At 35.0% G+C, this 20,246-nt stretch overlaps 1 protein-coding gene and 1 pseudogene across 2 annotated transcripts in view; both read right to left on the bottom strand.

Moving 5' to 3' along the window:
* The window catches only part of TMEFF2 (transmembrane protein with EGF like and two follistatin like domains 2), a 1,316,754-nt gene that overhangs the window by 684,628 nt on the left and 611,880 nt on the right, over positions 1-20,246 (bottom strand). The gene's annotated exons all lie outside the window — the stretch shown is intronic.
* Positions 1,840-2,642, bottom strand: LOC126932594 (transmembrane protein 9B-like; annotated as a pseudogene). Its single transcript, XR_007718241.1, has one exon. The product of XR_007718241.1 is annotated as a transmembrane protein 9B-like (transcript).

Raw genomic sequence — 20,246 nt, 5'->3', positions numbered from 1 at the left:
AGCCAATTTTTTGTTTTTTGTAAGGATTTTGCCTTTCATTCTGAAATATGAAAACTGAGACTTCACCATTGATTTTAGCACCCTGTAGGCCATTGAAACATAACAGATGTTACAGCACAATGTTGGTGGTGGTGTGTAGGTGGGTGGGTGAGGAGAAGGAGTAGTAAGAATATTACAAAAACCTGACTGGAGATTTAGAAAGGAATAAAGTAAACTGAAGACAGTGAGTACTGATGACTCTTCTAAGAGCTTTTGATATAAAAGAAGTGGAGAATTAGGGTCCTGGCTCCGATGTAATTGCTTTTTCCTTTTACTGAGAGAAATTGATATGAGTTAAGAAGGAATTACTAAGGCAGATAGCAAGGGTAAGGGAGTCCTCCGTAAGGCTTTTCTTTTTAATGAAAAGCAGCCCCAAATCATTTTCTAACAAAGATCACCCTGCAAACTGGGAGCTTGCATGAGCAAATGCCAGCAGGAACTCAGGACTAGACATTTTCAAGATGGCGGCTCCATCTTCCCTTCTCTGCCAGCCTTGTGTGCTGTAAGCAGCAGACAAAATGGGCCCTATCAACTGGAAAGTCCATTTGCATAAGATTAGGTTGGGGCCACCAGTCTTCCCTGTCCACTATGTAAATATCACACATTATCGAACCAATCTATGAGCCCTATGCAAATCAGACACTGCCTTCTCAAACTGGACTATAAAATTTGGGGCATTTGCGGCCAGATGGCCCTTTCAAATCAGACTGCTTGCTCTATAGAGGAAGCTGTTTCTCTTTCTCTTGTTTTCTACCTATTAAACCTCTGCACCTAAACTCCTCGTGTATGTGCTTGTCTTAAATTTTCCTGGGGTGTGACAATGAACCCAGGGTGTATACCCCAGACAACACAGTCACTTCAAAATAACAGATTAATCTGCATGCTTATGTTTTTCTTTGTCAACATGCAGCTGCAAGGGTAAGTACACTGAGAAAGGAGCAGACTTAATAAGGATTGTTCTTTTTTTTTTTTTTTTTGATGTTTCAAAAATTATTTGTATTGTTACATTCCAAAGAGGACACAGGAAGAAAAAAGCCAGTTGTCCAATAATGGTTATACCTTTCAGAAGAGGCAGCCACAACCCCAGCCCTAGTTCAAAGCTGCAAACATTGGAGTTCAAAGAGTTGCCTCTCAGCACGACCGGAAATGCTGACAAATGTGTATATATTATCAATCCAGGAAGGCTCGGGTTTAAAATAAAATTTCTTTATTGCAAGTGTCCAAGTCCTTGGGATTTGTCCTTAAAGGTACTAGAAGATGATGAGTAAGAGCACACACTAGACCAAGACTATGTCTAGTCTTTAGAGTAAACTAGCAAATGGCCAGTTTGTTCTATGATGCATTGCATCAGACATCACAGTACATGAAGAAAATCTGCTTTTTGTGAAAAGCCACCAGGCATTTCAGATCCAGTTTACTATGAAGTGCAGACACAGCAGATACCCAGATAAGACAGTCAGTGCAAAAGCCAAATGGGTAAGTCAACTCTTTGATGAGGCTGGCTACACTGCAAAATATAAATGAAACTCAAAAATAGAAGGTAAGGTCTATTTACAAAAGTTGTTTAGTAAAGTGACTTGAAAAAAGTTTTAACCACTTCCCAGGGATCCCTCCCCTCTGCCACCAAAAAAACAAACGAACAAAAACAACAACAAAAACCCTGAAAATTATCTTGAAAATCAAGTTAAAACTATGTGGTGAAAAAGAGAATGCTTGTTCCAGGTAAAGGACTTCAAGATAATTTACAGGCAGATTTATTTTTATTAGTAAAAGTAACAAATGGGAAAAGATGTACTGGCTGACTTTGAGCTGTGTGCTTTTAAAAATGTCTCTATTATTACATTAACAAGAAAAAGAAAATCAAGCATGTTTTTGCTTCCAGTTTTGAATCTTTCAGCAACAGTTGGTGAAATCAACAGGGTATTAAAACGAAACCCAGCAAAACGCAGTCAATTATTTCCAGTTTTCTGCCTGTTTCTTTCTAGTCACCTTGAATTCAACCCCAATTAGCTGAGGACAACATGTCGGTCAAAGACAGACTTCTGCTGCTCTTGGACTTGAAGCTTCCAGCGCTGCTGGGCATATTCTACCTTGCTCAAAACGTTGGCTCGACTGCGGGAGCGGGCTAGCACATGGTGTTCATTTGCAAAAGGCTGGTGATCCCCAATATCATCATCACTCTGTATCAACTGTGAGTGTCCAAAGAGGCGCCTCTTCGGTGTGGGCTCAACCAGAGTAAGATATACCATGTACTGAAGTAGAAGGCCCAAAATGGAGAGAGAAATTATAATGGTAACCTTGATTGTGACAGAGCTTCTCTCTTTGTATTTGCATTCACAGAGTAGACAGTATGCTTCTACATCAGGCCCCTGCACAGGCATAGGCTCCACAACATGAAGGCAATCACACTCTTTCTGAGATATGTTCTTATTATAAATATGTCCAGAATTTTCTTTATAGGGAGGGCAGATATATTTACATCTGACATCCTCGAAATTCTTGGCGGCGTCTGACAGCTGCGCCAGCAGCAGCACGGACAGCGCCAGGCACTACAGGCTGAGCAAAGAGCCAAGTCGAGGAAGGCCTCCCCACAGGGTAGCCATCGCTGGGGGCCCGGCGGTCCCACTGCCCGGAGCCCCAGCGACCGGCTCCCGGCTCGGGCTCAGGCTCAGGCTCAGGCTCGGGACCCGGCTGGGGATCCTCCGCCCGCGCTTCCGTAGGATTGTTCTTTAGCTAAATATTTAAAACGAAGGTGCAAGTATTTTAGGGTATACATAAATGAAGTGAGGACATAAGGCTTTAAGAGACACTGAAAAAGTGGAACAGTTCAATGAATTATGGGTCCTTGTGGGGTCATAGTTTTCTTGGTGTGGAGTTAATGCATGTTATCGTTGCAGAACTTTCTCCTTAGTTCAGCTAAAACCAGGTTCTTGTCACGCAACCAGGAAAGATTAAACTCGCAGACACATAGAAAGGTGAGTAGCAGAATTTACTGGGCAAAAAGGAAAAACGAAAAAAAAAAGAATGCTCAGCAAAGTGAGATGGAGTTATGCTAGCCAGCCCTCCACCTCGCAGATTGATTCCCAGGTCACTACAGGAGCTGAAGAGAGCAGGCTCCTCCCCTGCATAAGGCGGGAATTCCCCATGGCTCCACACTTTTCCCCCCGTGCACACGTTGGGCTCCAGTGCACTGTGGGCATGCCCAGAAAAGCCCTGGACAGGTTCCCTCATCTGACCAAAAGTACCCGGTGTAAACACTTGTGGGGCAGGTGGGAGACTCTCTGGGGACCCCTTTTTATCTGCCTAGCCATTTGACTGTCTCATTATCAGCTGAAAAGATAAAAAGGGACAGTTGGAGATACTTGAAATTGAGATTTTACTGGTGGCACAGTTATTGGTAATGAAAAAATATCTTTTATGACGACAGGAAATACACATATATGTGTGAAGACAAGATCATTGCAAGAGAGGTATTATTATCCTGCATCCTTGAATATTAAAATCATAATGAGGTCATCTATGAGGATACTGAAGTCACTGAAACTGATGACACAGTGCTGAGTTCGTAACAGTGAGTCAGGGGCAAAAATCTTCGAGGAAAAGAAGGGAGTGGCCTGAGACTGCAAATATTGTTGCAAATATGTGGAATAAGGAGAATGAATTATAATGTTGGTTGTTTACCAATAATAGGATATTACTATTTTGGAAAAGCCTTGAGAAAAGAGGAAATCAGATATAAATTTTGACAAGAAAGTTTTTGATTAGGCAGTAAGACACCAATATTTAATTATTAGTCAGTGGACATTCATATAACTATAAAGTATGACAAGCATTTAGTAAACTTTGCTTTTCCCTATCAGGGGCATACAACAAATTGCCATTTATGAAGATGACAACTAGATTCATAACTAGATAGCAAAGAGCTATTTCATTATATAAATAAGAATTGAAAGAACCAAAGTAGAGCTGAGGCCATAAAAGGGAAGTAGGAAAGCACTAGAAAAAAAATCTTAATTATATGTATTTTTCCATGTGGTTGTTTGGTTAAAGCTGTTATTCGTTAGTGCCTCAATATGGGGAAATAAATTAGTGATTTCTAAAGGACTTCAGCCTTGTATTAAGTGATAACTTTACTAAATACTCATCTTTATTATTTTTAACCTAATAAATGCACCTGTTGTATAACAGCTTCTCCTTATTATTGCGTATACACTCTTGCTTTTATCATATTCAACAGTATCCAATTCTCTTTCAGAAGTACAACTTGACGGGTAAAATTTAAAAGCTGGGAATGGCTGCTATTTACTATGTCTATCATATGCAAATTAAACCATAAGGAGTAGTAAAACAAATGGCAGTTTTATGTTGAATAAATCTTGAAACTAAAGAAAGCTGGGAATAAGAACCATGGAATTTGCTTAGGTGGTTAAAGTGATTAAGGTTAACGCCCTCTGTACGCATTACAAACTCTGTCTAGTGATCTGTGTTTGAGTACAGAGTAATCTAATGAATCAATCAGATCCTACATTTCAGCTCAGCTGGTGGAGGGAGAACAATAAAACTTGTGGGACAAAATTGTTCTATTGATCTCGACTTAATCTAATCTCCCCTGCAGTATCTCCTGATCACTGGGTGTCTACCCCTGCAGGACTGTTGCCCTAAAGTAATGACAGCTGGGGTTGTTATTAGGTCAACAATGCTTGCTAGCTCTCTCATTAAGTCCTGTCATCCATTATCAGAATACAGCCATCAAAAACATGACAGCAAGCACGTCTCATGAGTTTGAACCATTCTATAAGAAAAACATAGCTGAATATGCACACACACACACACACACACACACACCAAACACACATACTCACATTTCCTAGTCTAGGTTTATTGATAGGAAAAGAGATTTGGTGCCAAGCCATGTAAGAAAAAATATCTAATTCCCTGTTTCCCATCGATCAAATTAGAATTGCAGGAGTCAGAAGTTGAAAACGTAGGTGCCTTCTTACTTTCTGTTTTTTAAAAATCACTTTATTCAAGACATTGATTATCATTTTTAAAAGGAAATAGGAGCTCATTTCAGTGACAGTATGACCTTCAATAATGCTAGACTCCTGCTGCCTCTAAAATGGCTTTTATGTTTCAAGGGGATTTTTTTTTTCTTTCTTCAACTAAGATTTAAAACTACAGTTGTGAGGTCAGGTGTCTTGTAGAAAGAGATTCAGGGAAGACAGATCCAAAGAGAAATACTGTGATGGTTAATAATTTTGAGGAGAAAAACTAAGCAAATTATTGGCATGCTTATTCAGTGTGTAAATATAATTTCTGCATTATTTTTAATAAAGGGAACGACTAATCTAAATCAGTGGAGAGTGAAGCTATTATTTAATTATAAAGTATAATCAATATGTGTAAATGTTAAAGTTGTGGTGTATTCCCCTTTGAGGGTTACCTATCTTTTTAACGAGGCTTGGAAAAATCCACTATTTTGATTGGAAGTCTTCAATGTAATATAAAAACCTTAAAAATGGTATTATTATTCTTAAAATCTTTGAAAATTTAAAAACATTTTAAAACATTGCCTTCTTCATTTGTGTCTAGTTACAAAAAGTGTAATAAATATGTTGAAATGGGGCTAATGACACCTAGGCATTTAACATTCTCATTTTCAGACTTTTATGAACTATAATTAGATAATTACTGCTAATTGGTATGCTAGGATAACGGAACTATTAGTGTGTAAGAGAGTTAGCAATATGTTGAATGTATGGCATTCATCCAGGAATCAGTGGCGCTGATGTTTTCTTTGCTCTTTTTTGTTAACATTGAATAAAGAATCACTCTTGCTCTTCATTAGCTCCAAAAGTGATTTTGCTTACAATTTTCACTAGTTTATGTTTTACACTATTCATATTTGTGTCTTTGATACATTGCTCTTTTCCAGAGTTGAAGGGAGTTGAACAAATTATTCACTGAGAACTAAAACCTAAAGCCAACCTTGCAAACTAAACTGTGAGGACTTTTTGTATTTTGGAAGTTCTTTCTCTCCTCTTAATTTGTGGAACTATTTTTGAATACGTTTTTATAACAAAATCATGCTTAAAATCACGAATGCTTTCTAGGGTTATGACCATCATGTTAATACTGGCATTATCTCAAATGTAAAGGCAGCCTGAATTATGCGAAAAGACAGGATGAAGATAACCAGGTGTATTCAAATATAGCAGTAGACATAAGATGGAGAAAGACCTGTACCAGTAATATTAAACTGTGAAAAAGGAGATTAAAATCTCAAGTGGTCTCTTCTATATTCTTCTTAATATATAATGTTATTTAGACCATTTAGAATGAGTTAATATAAATGAATACATTCCTGTTGGCTCTGATTTACAGTTGCAGGGCTAGAAAACTGCCTTAAAAACAAGAAACAACTATGAACACATCTATTGTAAGATATTCAAAGGTATTGACTTCCTCATGGATAAACCAAATGAAGTAAGTTAGTCCCTAAAGGCAGTAATAAGAATTACTAGATACTATCTGTCATCTGAGCTACAATATTCAACATTACAATTTCTCTAGAAAAATTTGCTTCATTTAATCTTGGTTTCCCCTACACACACACACACACACACACACACTCTTTTCAGAATGAATAGAGTAGGATTCTGAGATATAATTTTGCACATAACTCAATACCCAAGAGCACTTCTTTATTCCGATGTTAAAGACTCATTTTAGGCCAACATTAACATTGCTGCTTTATGCTCTAAAATGTCAAGCATGTTCTGCTTTAGAGTCATCTTAATAGACCCGTCTTCCTTGCTAGTTACTCATGGCTTCTAACACGAATAGAAATGCAATGCCTAGAAGCATAATGACATGCCTTAAGAAAATATTACTTGTACCATCATTCATTAATTCACTCAATGACAGATGCACCCATATATGATGAATTTCACCAAAGGACTTTAAGGCAGCTATAATTTTTTTGAAAACATTATTTTCTCCACTAATCCAAATCTGCCATATAGTTATTACATTCAAATGATTCCTTCTTTCTGGACCTGCGTCCATTTGTCTAAATGAGTGATGGTTTTCTCCCACCCCTGACCATGCATCACCTGTATAGCACTTTTTTTTTTTTTATTATACTTTAAGTTCTAGAGTACATGTACACTTTTTTAAAGACAGTTGTTAGGAATCCATTTCATTAAATAAAGAGCACCCTAGACTTTATTTATATCTATTTATATTTATTGTATATCCTTACCCTCTCAATTGAGCTCCTTCAAAGAGAAGTGAACACTCCTGGTTTCTACTTCCCCAGTACCAATCACTTCATTATGGTATGCCTCGAGTACATCATTTCACAAGAAACTGCCTTTGACAAAGACACAGATGACCTCCTTCTGGACAAATCTAATAACTATTTTAAAAACCTTGGTGTAAATATAAGCTATATTGCAGAATGAGTGGCTCTTGTGTCTTAATTTTTTTGTTGTTGTTTCTTTATCTTGACACCATTTGCTCACCTCTGTTTACTCTTGGTGTAATACTTGAGTTTCTCATTTTGTCTCCAAAGCAGTGGTGCCTTCCATAAATCAGTAACTCTTTTCTCTCCACATATACTTCCTTTGCAGTATTTCATCTCTCAGCATTTGAACCATCTTTGCACTAATTGGCCCAACTCTAACTTTCTAAACCCGGCTAATTCTGGAGGTACAGATTGTGTATTTAATTTCCAATTATTCTTGTGTCTTATGGGCTCTTCAAATCTGCCCTATTTCATACTGAGGTCCTCATCTATCTCTCTGTGCCTCTATCTCAAACTTGTGGGGGTTTTTTTGTTTTAATTAATTTATATTTCTGTATAGTTGTCATTACCAAATCAAATGGATTTGAAGCCTGGAAATTATTCTATTGTTACCTTTTCCAATCAATTACTAGGTTCTGACAATTTTACTTTCTAATTTTTTTCAAACATGTCTTACTTAGTCATCTCATCAATTAACAGCGTGTCTTCTCTTACTTTGTTGTGGCAATATTATCACAAGTGGTCATTTTAATACAGCCATGCCGATCTTTAACATGTTTTCCATTTAGCCATTAGTTTATTTAAAATTCAGGTACAGCAACATCAATCCCTTCATTTAAAGTTTAAACAAATCTTACTTCCTCTACAGAGTCCCCTCAAGCTACTTAGATTGGCCTGAAAGTCTATAGTTACTTCAATCTCAGCTCTTTTTTCAGTTCCTCTTCCCTCACCTCAATTTGCATTTTACTATTTGTAGTTACTCAAACAACCGTGCTATGTTTCTATGCTCTCTCATGCATTTCTATTTTAGAATGTCCTTCTAAACTTTCTTCATGTCACTAACCCCTTCCCATTCTCCAGTTGGCAGTTTAACTTTTATATCTGTAGAAAAACCTTCCCTGAATCTCAAGTTTAGTTGAGATATCCCTCCTATTTCCCGTAGCTTTATGTGCCTATTGGTAACTTAGCCTTTGCATGATTTTGAAAATTTTTGTTTGTATGCTTATTTCAGTGAATAGGCAGCAAATACCCACAAATCACGGTCTGTGTCTCAATTATATTTGCAGAGTTTTGCACAGTGCCTACCTAGTAGGTACTCAGTAAATACTTGTGGAACTTAAAATGAAGTTAATATTGGAATACTTCCAATATTCCAAAGTCATGTCTTTGGAATATGACTTACAACATGACTTACAACATACAATATTTTCAAATTATAACATATTATAGATATAAATACATTGACAGAGGAATTCCAATATATGATTGAACTTTATCAGTGCTTCAATCATGTCCTATAGACTACTCTATTATCCTCCTTCAATATTTTTTTGCATTCTTTCATTGTCTGCTTTTTGTTTCAATCACACACAGAACAGTCATAAATACTCGATAGTTAATTGTGGATTGTGCTTGCAACTACAACATAGTTCCCGTGTTTATTAAAAACCAATATAGTCTAGTAATTAAAAGAGCCTCTCTGGTTAGGTTGCCTGAGTTTGAATCAGGACAATGTCACCAACTAGCTGAAAATTGCTTGACCTTAATCAGCTTTAGTTACTTATATATAAAATGAGCATGATAATATTATCTACCACGTAAGTTGATTGTGTAGAATGAATAGAATATCACCTATAAAGACAGGTGAGAATTGAGAGAAGAGAGAAAAAAAATGAGTAAGTTAGTTGCCGGATTTCAAGGATGTTTTAATGTAGTGTGTGTGTGTGTGTGTGTTGCACAGAAATAGTACAAGGTTATGAAATAGAATGGCTATAAACTAAATAGATGAGAGATATATTTAAAATAAGATTTGAGCCTTCAGAAAAAATAAGAGGTCTCTTTTAACTGCGTCTAACTACGTACAAAAATAACATTGAGTCGGATTATGAAATAGGGCATGATGGGAGAAATAAATATGAAGATAGTCTTAAAAGCTTGAGGAGTACAGTTTGACAGGGGAATAGGGATAGAGATGGGAGAAATTCAAGTTATCATTAATAGGGCAGTTTAGGTCACAGAGAAGCTTATGAATGTCAAGCTCCAGAATTTGAATTTTATTTTAACATATGGTAGTTACTTTAGCATGTGGTAGTCAAACAAAAGTACTACCTTTAAAAACTTTGTTATGCATCTTTTAATGCAAACTGAAGGAGACTATCAAGAATAAATACCTGTTTCATTTATTAAATATTTAAACATCATTCTTATTAGGTAGAATTGTTTTAAAAGAGGGAGAGATTAAGTAAAACATAGTAAAATGTGTGTCTTCTAAAGGCCTTGATTTAGTCATTGTGCCTTTCCCTTTATTTATTGGACAAAGGTATATGAAAGAAAATTTAGAAATTTCAAATGCATTAGGAAAACAAATGGAGGTGTCAGCTCTCTGCACACACCATTACATGCTCACCTAGAGTGGGCAATGAACAAACTGTCATCCATCACCTTTGTTTGCCTTGTAAGATACACTCAAAGTACCCAGACACAGTGGTTTACTCGCTGTAAATGTTGTTTAATAAAATTGTTACTTCACTTGCTACACCTGCTATGTTCTGACAGTAAATAGTGCTATCAACCTAGTAAAATCAGTGACATTAGGAAGCTAAGCAGATGTTTTAGGGCACAGAAACAAATCTTACCATGAGTGAGTTAAAAAATTAATTTTAACACCAATTTGTCATTTTGCTTGTTTCTTTTCCTTCTTGATCTGTCTTGTAATTAAATGGACAGAGTGCAATGGTTTAAATATGGAGAGACTTCTAAAATATGACACCTTGGTAGAGGCATTTTGTAGACTGATTCACAGATGCACTGTCTTGTACTTTAGCTCCTGAAAATTTGTAATTCAAAAAGCCTCAAGAAAGAGTTCTTGTGCTGATATATTTTGATACAGAATATCTCCATAAAAGTGTCACCACATGAGACTTTGGAGTGTCCGGAGCAATAATTAAACATAGCACTTTGCATTTCAGCAACAACTGATGGATTCTTCCATCATTCTTTAGAGCAGGAAGGCTAGAATTTGTTATTTCTCTGATACAGAAAAAACGTCTTTCAAGTGTGACAGATTATCCTATTACATCCCTGATATAATTCTATAACCACACTGGACACGTGGAATTTATCATTTCACCTATTTGAGAAATAGAAAAATAAAGGCATGCTGATGAAATACATGAAATTATTATTACATGAAATACGTAGGAAGAAGAGCATGGGATTCCATATTAGAAAATCAGTGTTCAATTCGGGTTCTGCCATTTATTAGTTAGTTTATCTCAGTGGATAGTCAAATGTCTCTGGATCTTTTCCTCATGTATAAAAAATTCATAGAACACTCTCAGAATGAAATAAGTAGTACATAGCATGTGGCTTAACTTATTCTTCTTAAACAGGTAATTCAAAAGTTTAGTGTTTAGCAGATAATTTATCACATTCACTTAATATTTTAGGTTACTTATAATCTTGAGGAATTTAACAAAAATGATATATTATATTGATTTGACCAATATTTATTGTGTTTCTATTTTGTGTTATGTACTTTTCTTGGCACTAAGGATAGGGCAACGAATAAAATAGGTTATCAGCTTTCGTAGAGCTCCTGTTCTAATAAATACAGAGCCACAGTAAGGTAAACTAACAAAATACAGTATTTGAGGTGGTAATAAGTTTTACGAAAAAAAAGTTAAGCAGGTTAAGGGAGGAGGGAGTGACATAAACTAGAGGTAAATATTAATTTAGAATAAACCTGTTAAGAAAAGAAACTCAGATTAGAAAAACAAATGAGCAAAGACCCAAATGAAGCAAGTATTGTAAATATTAGAGATCATTCTTAAAGCAAATGAGCATAAACTGGGCCTTAAGGGAAAAAGGCCCTGACATGTTTATCTCCCTGGTGTTCTTTTAGGTACTACATTGTTTGCCCCAACAAGTCTTAAATGTATTAATTAAAAAGCAATCATATTGAAGTCAGAAAAAGCTTCATGATGCAATCATGTAAGAAGTTCTAGGTACCAGGCTAAAGCGCAGGATGAAAAGTCCATACACATCTCACATACAGAATATTTAAGTTCAATGAATAAATTTCATTAGACTATACCACTTAAGGATTTAAATGCTGGAGCACTAAAGAATCTTAGAAATTATGGTGAAGGAATTATTAACCCCCAAACTGTAATTAATTTGTTGTATATGTATTTAAAATTAATCTTTTTTAAATTTATTTAACTTTTTCATATACCATTTTCCTCTAGTATATTTAGCTTTTGTTTTGTTTGTGTTTTACATGTTTATTTTTTATTTTGGTTATTGTTTTTGTTTTAAGTAGTAGACACATAATGGCCTACAAGATGAAGTCTGAGAAACGCATGCATGCATATAGGTATACCATTTGTTAAGTAGTAATAAAGTCATACCTTCCCAGACTCAAAGTTTTAAAAGCTCTGATACTGTCTTTCTTCTGAAAGAGTCTATCTTGTAGATGATGTTATTTCTGGCCACATTTTGCCTTAATTTATGGATTTTGGTGTGATATATATAATATACTAGAAATCAGCTCTACTCAGTATGTAGCGTTGTGTCTAATTCCTTTTCTTTCTTTTATCACATATATTTTTATTTTCAGGTACAAGATTTCTATCTGGTATCAATAACAAACAAATCACATTTTTTCACTCTGTAGGAATTAGGCTGATGGAAAAAAGCTTGCATTTCTGTTTTCAAATTCTGTTTTCTGGTAGCCTCATAATATAATGCAGGCAGAGACAGTAAAGTCTGTGGAAAGGGCTGTGCTTAAAGCCAGGAACTTGTGTGTCCTTATGTTTGCTGCTGACTAACTTGAGCAAGTCATAACTTTCTGAGCTTCAGTTTTCTCATCTAGGATATGAGGTCCTTTGAGTGTTTCCACATTTTATCCCTCTATGATTCTGTAACATTTAAGAGGACTCATAGTTATTCTCTTCTGTTAACTATTACATGTTTCAAATAATTTCATAAACCCAAATATAACATTGAACACCACTTATACCTTGACATTCTCAACTTCATATCTAGAATAGACTATCATAAAGTGTGAATATGATTTAACATTTTCAACTTATCTACTCACAAATGGGAGTAGGTGCCCTACACTCATATTTTATTTACCTTTGTACCAATCTAATATGACCTGTTTTATTAGTTTGAACTATTTTTACCCTTAGTTATTATATTTTTCTATACATCTACTTTGTCTTTGCTATGAGATTGTAAACTTTATGAAGATAATGAATATAACTTTTTGTTATATCCTGTGATTTTTCAGCACAATTTGCAAAGCAGTCACATATAAATAAGTACATGGACAGATGCTTATTTAACAAAGGAGAATGAATAACAATTATTTTTAAGCTGGTCTTACTAGGACATTGATTTATTATGGTTGTCAGATAAAAGGACCATATACAGAAATCCAGCCACAAATCTAGTGATACATTTCCTTAGGCATCTTACATTCAACACCAATTTGTGTCTTATTAAATTAAGGGGAAATAAGTCAGGTAATGTCATGTCATGTAAATATCTGAGCTTACCAATATTTCTATAGAAACTTGATTTAATGTAAATATCATTGTACAACAGAGCTGACTTAAAGCAAATAAAAATAGGATAGGAGGGGGAAAAAGGATTTTATCTAAAACTACTATTCTATCAGTCTCTTCTTTCATATTTTCTTCAGAATAGAATCACTATTTGAAAGGCAATATGTCATAAGAATACACGTCCTTTGCTAGCATAAGATTATATTTACTCATTTATTTAATTGTTTATTTTTTTCTGATACATTCCACTTATAGTCTAGGGTAATAGTAAACAAAGTTCTTTGTTCTTCTAATATATTTTTTCTTAGAAATTCTGTCCTAGAAACAGAAAGCTGAGCTTATGTTAATCTTGATTTGTTTGCATTTTTAAAATTTTCAATAAACAAATCCGTAAGAATTATAAAAACTAAGTAATAAACAATTCTATTCACTTTTTAATGCCCATAGAAGTTTGGTGGTTGAAATTCATCTTAAATATAATTGTGTTGCAGACTGCCATTTCAGTTACATTTTTAGAATACTTTCAGATAAACTTTTGACCACTTTCTCTTTATGAAAAATAGAAAAAACTACTAGTAATCATTCACACCACCAGACATAACTCACTGTTAACAACAAGAACAAAAAGTCTCAATTTAATCATTCTTTTTATACAAATGGATTTTCTTTTTAATCATTGTTAGGATCCTGCTAGCTGGATGTCCTCTCGTGGCTTAAGCAGGTACCAGATATTTGAATTTAATTATCTTCCTGGTACCTACAATTTATTCTCTATGGGGTTTAAGCCTATACAAATTATTCACTTTTTGACCTAGTTATGTTTTCATAACCAAACACAAAGATATATGCTTGTTGATCATTTAATTTGAAGAATTGTATGAAAGTTAATTGAGTTAGAATATATTTCTAACATGATAGATGATCATTTAATATATGTGAAAATATTCTTCTGTTCTTTCCAGATTACCTCAACCTCCTACTTCTTTTTACTACCATAGTTTATAAATGGCAAGGAAGAAACAATGAACTAAGGATAGAGTGAAAAAATTGAAAGATGTAAAATATGTTATTTCCTGAATAATAGTTGGATTATTTGGGGAATATGTTCACTCATTCCATTAAGATTTTATCCCCAGAATCATCCTCAAAATATGAGTTATCTGTGTATTATATTCTCCTTTATCAACATAGTGATATGAATACTTTCTCATAGGGTAATTTTAAGTGTCAGATGATTCTAAAAATAATACTCAGCAAATAATGTTATTAGATATTAGATACTATATTATCATTATCATTAATATTACTGGACTTGTTATTATATGGCAAATTCGGTTATTTACATGAGAATAATTATTCTGGGGATTTTTGGAACAATGATTTAAGTAAACTTCTAGTGGAAAGAAAAGAGATGGCTCTGACCATCAAAGGGTACAATTTCCTGTGGTTCATAACATGTACACATGCCAGTATTGGGTTGTGCTCTCCTCTCCATTTTAACATATGCCTTTTAGCTTTTTCGTGGTATGAAATAATTTCTCACTCAAGCATTTTTTTGACATTCATATTTTTTCACCTGTGTAAGAAAAGAGTTATGTGAGTTAAGGAAATATGCATTTCTCTTTGTTCATACTTCTATGGATGACCTTAGCCTCCCCACACTTCAAGTGGGGCAATTTCTGTATGCTCAAGTTTCTAACCAATTATATGACATCTTCCTATTGATTTCCTCTCTGTTCTGGTACTTTGTACATTGAAACTTGCTTTTATTCTTCCGGGAATATTTTCCCTATCGTTAACAGAAACTTAAGTTTCCCAAGCTAGTTTACTATGATTACCTAGGTAAATCCTCTCAATTCTTCCTGAAAAAGGCTGTCGCTACAATCTGCACTTTATGTGTGTGTGTGTGTGTGTGTGTGTGTGTATAGATGCACTTCAATTATATATATATTTACTCATCATCACTATTAGAGGAAATACATATATACAACAACATATATAAATATAATAATATGTAAGTATATATATCAACGTTTAGAATATCTACTTATTGATTCTTAGTTCTAACTTGTTTATACATATTAACTCATTTATAATTATAATTAGCCCACAAATAACGTTCTACTATCATCTTCATTTTATAGGAAAATTGAGTCACAGAGTGGCTAAGTGAATTCCCTGTGATAAAGGAGGGGCAAAGTTGGAAAAATAATATGGTCTAAATTCACTCACTAAAGGTATATGATTACATGATTGTCAAAAAGCTGAATATGACATAGATTGCTATATGTGTATGCTATACTCTTTATGACATATATTTTGTAGCATCCCCTTTAATATATTGAAATATTATATAATAATAGTATAAATGATTTATGTATCTAGTTTAAATAAAATTGATATATTATTCAACCTTTAAAGGAAAACTCGGGGGAAAATAATTTATAATACACATTATTTTAAGTTTTAAATGCTTGTACTCAAGTACAGGAAAAGATTTAAATAAGTATATCTGATTCTTGTATGTACACATGCGATATCATCAACATGAATGGGTCAGGCATATTGTATTGCAGAGTGATACAAGTGTGTTCTATTGGTGGTCTGATTTTTCAAAGTAATGAACAACTCTTGGTAAAACTCTGAATAAAATAAAGTACAACTCCTCTCATGATTTACACAGTAATTACACTAATGAAAATTCAGCATGTATAACTGAGCAAAATGCCCTCTGTGTTGACATCGAAATTTAATTTGTTTCTATGTTTAGATAATTACATACATGTTTCTTATTTCATGAATGCCTGTTGGGATATTTAGAAGATGTGAAAGATGTAGAGTAACACTTCTTTGGGAGTTACTGACCCATGGGTTTTATAAAACGTAGTATCTTTGGTCCTATTTCATAAAATGCCAACTGCCCTTCCCCAAATTACTCCTAGCCATTTCTAGGACATCACATCTAGAGCATGATATCACACATGCTGGGAACATCCTAATTGGTTACCTCTTGTCAATATAACTAGAAACTATGTACATTTTTATAAGATACATCTCATGTTTTCCTTGTGAATTTAGAAAGTATATTAATAAAGCACATATACACTCTCAGGTCAAAAGTTCATCCCTTTTATACAATATTGGGTGACTAGAAACGAATTCTTCTTATATCTTTAAAAGCAGAACAGTTACTGCAGGGAGAAGGAGTAGTCAATAATTTATTGTGCATTTATTTGAAGCCAGGCTTTCAAATGCTAAAGTTGAGTACTGTTCATTTTAAATGCTTTTTGATCTTTTTACTTGCTGTCTTCACCTTTGCTTATAAAGTAAAATCTAAGGGAGAAGACATGTAGCTAGTTTGCTCTTAGTTTGGTACTAATGTGATAGTAATAAGAAAACAGTAAGTCATAATAATTTAACAATTAGTATCTAAATTTCTTTTATGAGATAAAATTGTCATTTTTCATGAAAATAACTTCTGGAGCCACCACAGAGAAGGATTCAGCAAAAGACAATAAAATGAAAGAAAAGAAAATGTTATACCAAAAAGTTACTCAGTGTGATGGTTAATTTTAGGTGTCAAATTGACTGGATTAAGGAATACCCAGATAGCTGGTAAAGCATTAGTTCTGGATATGTCTGTGATGATATTTTCAGACGAGATTGGACAGAGTAAAGAAGATCCACCTTCACCCAATAAGGAAGGGCACCATCCAATCAGCTGAGGGCCTGGAGCAGAACGAAAAGGCAGAGGACTGACAATTTCATTTTCTTTTCTGGAGCTGGGACACCCATCTTCTTCTGCCCTTGAACATCAGAACTCCAAGTTCTCTGGCCTTGAAACTCAGGGACTTACACCAGCAGCATTCGAGCTTTCCAGGCCTTCAGCCTCAGACTATGAGTTACACGTGACTCATCTGGTTCTCAGGCCTTTCCACTACAACTGATTAATGAAATAGCTCCCTAGTTCTCCAGCTTTCAGACTTTCAGACGGCCTATCGTGGGACTCCTCAACCCCTGTAATTGCATGAGTCAATTTCCCTTACAAATCCCCTTTCATGCACATATGTACATATATGTAGCCTAGTAGTTTTGTTTTTCTGAAGAACCCTGAATAAGACATCCAGGAATTCGGTGGATGCGTGGACAGAAAGACTAAGGTGAGAGTGATGGGAACACAGTTGTCACCGGTAGAGGGTGGTGTCTGCAAGTTGTCCAGGTTCTCGGTGTTTTGAACAAAGGATTGGACAAACGCAAAGAAAGAATGAAGCAACAAAATAATGAAAGCAGGGATACTTTGGAAATGAAAGTACAATCCACAGTGTAGGAGCTGGCCGAGCAGCAGCTCAAGACTCTGCCCAGATACAGAGTCTTCTTGGGTCCAAATACCCCCTAGAAGTTTCTTATTGGCCACTTCATGCTCACCTCATGTAAATGAAGGGTAGCTCGCAATCAGTTTGACTGATTGCAGAAAACAGCTAACCAGTGGCTGAAGTGGAATTACAAAGGTCACACTACTGTGCAAACATCTGATTGGTTGCAAAAAGCAACAAATCAGAGGCGGCGGTGAAGCTACAAAGTGATACGTCTATGCAAATGAAGACTTGGCCTAGAATCAGTCTGATTGGTTGTGAACAGCAACCATTCAGAGACTGGAGTGAAGTTACAAAGTTGCAAACGAAGACTCAACTAGCAATCAGTCTGATTTGTGGCAGGACAGTGAATTTCCCATCTGCCAGCACAGAAAAGGTGGGGGGTTTGCAAAGGGAGTAGCCTCTGGTCCTTTTGCTACCTAGGAGTGAAAAGTTGGGGTTTTCCTTTCAGTTTAGTTCTAGGAAGTCGGGGTGAAACAGCCTTAGGTTCCCTGCCTTCAGACTCTATTCTCCTGCCTCACAGTAGTAATGTGCAGGAACTGAGAAACCAGGCGTTCAATGAATGGTTGCTAGTGGCCTTCGCATTGTTCTTTTTTGCAACGGAATAGTAATAGACATAATTTTTAACAACAAAGATTAGTGACTTTGTAAAGTAAGTCTATAGCAATCATAGCATTGTGTTTAAACTTAAGTACTTAACCATTCCTTTGCATTTTGAGAATTAGTAGTTAAAATAAAGTGTTTTAAAATAAATTTTTTCATATTTTTCAGCTGTTTATATAAAATGTAATCAAAGATTTTTTATTTATCATGTGTTTTCTTTTGTCTGAAGAATATTGAGTCAGATTCCATTTCTTAATCGCATAGGTAGTTGTATCTATCTCTGGACTCTATTTAAGTGGTTCTTAACCTCTTTTCTCGCCAGCACATACGAAGAGTATGTCATTGACTTTGGATCTTCAAAGTAGGCATAAGAAACAGATTCTCTGGGCTGAGGGAAGTAGATGTATGTTTCTTGGTTTGGAAACTCTTTTCCCGCCCCCAGCAATGCAAGCTTTCTAGAATGAGAATCACCGAATCTAAGTAATTAAATCATTAATTGTATTCTTGATCCTGGCTTACAAGGTTCAAAATTGCTGTCTTATAAATATTTGAAAAGGTGTTCTGTTATTTGTGTCCTGGTATGTTTATATCAAATAATGTATTACATTGTAGTGTTTCCTAGAGGATTGTAACAATGTCAATCAGTTGTTTCAACTTTATTCCAATTTTAAATGTACTAGGTGATTGCAGCTATTCCTTTCATCCTGTGATGTCTCCACTCACTTTTTTTGAACTTAATAGTAAACATTTCAGAAACACAGAAAGCTGAGAGACTAGTACAACAAATAACTTTTTTTTTTTAGACTCTGCAACTGATATTATTTTTCCATCTTTGCTGTATCTCTCCCAGGAAAATTTAGGTTTTCAGAGCTGTTTGAAAGTAAGTAGCATGTATTATGGCAATTCACCCTTAAATACCTCAATATACATCGTCGAATAAGCACAATACCTGTAGCACACTGAAGAAGATTAAATGCTCTGTAATATCATCAAAATCACAGTCTATGGTCAAAATGCCTCAATTTTTTTCCATAATATATTATGTAACTTTCTAACTTTTTTTGGAACCAGAATTGAATTAGGTTTCCAACACTAAATTTGATTTTGAATCCCTTGAATATCCTTTATGCTAAAGTGTCTCTCCACCTTTTTATTTAGACTAACGTTAGAAGTGCCTGGTCAGTTATTTTATAGATTGGTGCTGCTAAAATTTTAGTGTGCTCATGAATTAACTGAGTCTGCTGAAAAGCAGATTCCTACTGAGTAAGTCTAGCTTGGGGTATGAAAGTGTAAGATTCTAACAAGCTTCCAGGTGATATCGTAGGTCTGAGGACCAAGCTTAAGGCTGTAGAAGGTCCTACATTCCCAATTTATTTCTCCATTTCTATTTCCTCCTAATAGGTGTTGTTGTTTTTATTGTTTTTTACTAGGACGTCTACTTTTAGTTTAATGTAAACTGGAAAATAAGGTTATGCTTGATTGGATTCATGTTAAATATTTTTGGCCATAATACATAATAAAAGGTATTATGTTCTTCATATTGCATCATTTGAGGAGATACTTGTTATAATATTCCAAAATCAGTGATGCTAGTTTTATCACTTAATGAAGGTGATGATTGACAGCTCTCTCCTTTGTTAAGTTATGTTCTTTCCCTTTTGCAATTGGCTTCTTATCTGTGGGGTGCTATTTAGCTCATGCAGATATCTTGATTTCTAACAGTCTTCCCTCCGTGTTTGTTTTAATGTGATTACTTTTATTTTCACGATGGTTTAAATTTGTGCTAAAACACTATGTTTAAATACCACCACCAATAATAATAAATCCACTACATTGTAAACTTATTTATAATTGATTGAGTAGCAGGCTTAAAAGGAAACAATTCATTCAAGACTTTGGATCTGCATTTAGTTTAAAAACATTGTAAACACGCAAACCTTATCATGCCAAAGTAAAACGTAAAGAGCTATTAAAAACAAATACATTGTTATTTTGGTTATAATCCCTCCTAGAAGAAGTCTACCAGATGCAGGCACAACTACCAGGGGAGTGAACACAGCAGCCTTCAGAAGGTGTCATGAAAGTGTAGACCCTCATTTTTCCATCCTCAGCCTCCAGCAGGACAAC

The sequence above is a fragment of the Macaca thibetana genome, chromosome 12, assembly GCF_024542745.1.
Source record: "Macaca thibetana thibetana isolate TM-01 chromosome 12, ASM2454274v1, whole genome shotgun sequence".
NCBI classification, from domain to species: domain Eukaryota; kingdom Metazoa; phylum Chordata; class Mammalia; order Primates; family Cercopithecidae; genus Macaca; species Macaca thibetana.
The sequence above is the reverse complement of the archived record's forward strand: the minus strand, read 5'-3'. Positions and strand labels throughout refer to the sequence as shown.